The sequence below is a fragment of the Anoplopoma fimbria genome, unplaced genomic scaffold (genome assembly GCF_027596085.1).
Source record: "Anoplopoma fimbria isolate UVic2021 breed Golden Eagle Sablefish unplaced genomic scaffold, Afim_UVic_2022 Un_contig_11529_pilon_pilon, whole genome shotgun sequence".
Taxonomy (NCBI): domain Eukaryota; kingdom Metazoa; phylum Chordata; class Actinopteri; order Perciformes; family Anoplopomatidae; genus Anoplopoma; species Anoplopoma fimbria.
The window spans coordinates 3,178-6,118 of record NW_026550898.1 but is presented as its reverse complement, the minus strand read 5'-3'; the positions used below and the strand labels follow the sequence as shown (position 1 = coordinate 6,118).

The window sequence follows — 2,941 nt, the reverse complement described above, 5'->3', positions numbered from 1 at the left end:
AGCCTGTGAGTCTGAGGAACAACTGTGCTCCGGACTGATACTTTTAATTTGAAGACGACGTAGGGCCTTTGGTATCAGTTGTATAATACCAACAGTTTGCATGTTCAACATTTGCACTGGATGACACAGAGGATCAGATCGCATCAAGTGGTTCTCATCCCTCTTTAGCCCGACACTCTTAACATAATAAATGTAAAATAACCATGCAAGAGATGAAAAAAAAGGCTTTAAAAGAAGAACAATGAATTCCAAACTTACTTTTGTTTTGTCCCCATTTCCACAGAGCAACTACAACTGCAACAACAGCCACGATGCACACAGCCAAGCAGATGGAAATGCGAATAGCAGAACTAGACTGGGCCTTAAAGAGATCAGCTGAAAATAGAAAACACAAAACATACTGTTAACAGTGTTAAGATAACTAGACTGACTGTTAGTTACAGCCTACAACTGTCTGTAACTAAAAAACTGATGACACCAATGACTCAAAAATATGTATTCTACCTGATAGACTGATGTGTGTCTCTCTGGTCTGGTTGGTGTTCTTCTGTTGGACTCTACAGGTGAAGCTGTTGCTGTGTCTCTTCTCCACAGTCACTCTGCTGCTGACAGTATAGAGGTCATCAGACCTCTGACTGTCTCTGTAGGTCCAGCAGAGAGGAGGTTTCCCTCAGCGTCCAGCCACAACACCTCCGGCTCTGGATACCAGCCATTACATTTACACTCTAACAGAAATCCATTGCTGGCTTTGTAAATATCTATTTCAGGTGAGGAGACAGAACCTAATGGAGAATAGAAATTTCAAAAATTGTTGGAATGTAAAGTTGGCATAAGAATGTTGGCCGGTTTGAGCTAAGCAGTAAAAAGAAATGTTGATGAAAACTTTTTTTAATCATTATATCTACATACTTATACAACATTTCAATAATTATTGTTTTACCTGAAGTAATGGGCAACAGGCTCAACAATGACAGCCTGACCCAGAAGTTTGCGCAATGCCCCTTGTGTTGGTCCAATTTCCCTTTGGTTGGACTAAATATCCTTCTGGTGGGCCAAGATGACCCTTTCGTCACCCCAAGTACTCGTCTGGTCACTCCAAATGTCATTATGGTCACCTCAGTTTGTCTCTTTTACCAAAGTGCCATTCTGCTCAGCTCAAATTCCCGTAGTTGGCCCAAATGCAAAAATGGCTATGTCCTATGTTCATTCCGGGTGCCCCTATGGTTGTCCCAAGTATCGCTGTTAATCCAAGTGTCAACCTTGTCAGTCTAATCACCCCAGTTTGCCCAATTGCTCCTCTGGTCAGCTGGATTGAAATGCCCCTGTGAGTGATACAGGTACCTCTGTGGTTTCCCAAAGTACCCCTCTAGTCGGCCCCAATGCCTTCTGCTTGGCCCTTGAGTACAGTACCCTTTTGTCAGGACAAGAATCCTTCTGTTCGCTCCAAATGCTGCTGAGGTTGGCCTAATTTCCCTGTGGTCAATCCAAACAACCTTCTGGTTTGTCCAAGTACCCCTTTGTCAGTCCAATGGCCCAACTGGTTAGTTCAAATGCCCTTTTGGTTGACTAAGTACCACTATGGTTGGCAAACGTGCCATTCTGTTGGGCAAAATTGCCACTGTGGGCATCTATTACCCTTTTTGTCAGTCAAGTGCCCATTAGACAGGTGAGGACCAATCTCGGAGTATACATAATTGTTGTTGAAAAATATGTAACAGATATTTTTGAATGCTCATCCTTATAGATAAAGGATCGATGATGATACAGTTGCCTACATGCTTTTAATTCCATGGAAATAGCTCTGCAGTGTTCTAAGAGACCGGCTGGTTTGCAGCCGATGACAGAACGCTCACATAACCATAAGACACTTAAGTTGGACTTGCAAGAGATGACATGTGAGCATCTCTGCCTTGACCACAACATTTGTCATTTAATCTAGTGAAAGTGACAGTCAGCATCGCCTAAAACTAAGAAGACGGTCGCTCAATGTTTCCCTACTCACTACTGGCCCCTCTCAGGAGATACAGTGTGGGGTTAACCTCTCTGTGGATGAATAGATGTACAAATTAAATGCCCACTTACCAAAGACAAGCTCAACAGTAGAGTCTTTATTCAACATGGGAACAAAGCACCTGTATGTTCCCTTATCAGACTGTTTCACTTTGGAGAGTTGTAGTGAAATGTCTCCTGACTTCAGTTTGTTGGTGAACAGTGAAGTTCTTCCCTTGTACAATGGATGCTGATCATCTAGAAGTTCTTGACCAGAACGCCACACATGGACAAATCTGGGTTTCAGGTCAGGTCTCGTCCACTCCACAGTCGTGAAAGCAACATCCATGGCAGGTTTGATGTGACATGGCAAAATGATGTCATCACCAGCTACTGCTACTATTGGCAGACGTGGGCTGATTACCTGAGACTGACCTGAGGAAGAAATGATGGTATTTTATAACTAAACTTAGTCTCATCTGCTTTATAATGTAATTCATACAAGTTTGTGTGTGTGATTTGTGTTTCCCCAAAACAAGCTGCGACAACACTAACCCTTACCATGATTGACAGGCAGCCTTTAAACTTTAATCACAAAATGAATGAAGATGTAAGTTACCTTTACAGCAGTTTATCAGCAGAAGCAGGACAGCAGCGTGATGGAAAACCAAAACACTGAAGGTCAAGGGTCGACGTTTTGGGATTGTTCATCCTTCAGATTAAACATCATGGAGCTCTGAAATTGGTACAATTTGTCAATCTACCTTTTCAAATTGTCTTTTTTACAGGCCTGCCTGTAATACTTCATTAATTTAAACACGATAAACGCTGATGACGTTACTCTTTGAGGTCTCTATCGGGAACAATCATTTTGTACAAGCGGGTTTGGTGCTTTCTTCACTCCCTTGCTGATCATCCTTCACTTTCGTGTTCGTACAGATTAAAATTTGTG

General features: G+C 42.3%; 1 pseudogene; it reads right to left on the bottom strand.

Annotated features, from left to right (window-relative positions):
* Positions 1 to 258: 258 nt before the first annotated feature.
* LOC129115304 (butyrophilin subfamily 3 member A2-like) lies at positions 259 to 2,719 on the bottom strand (annotated as a pseudogene).
* Positions 2,720 to 2,941: the final 222 nt, after the last annotated feature.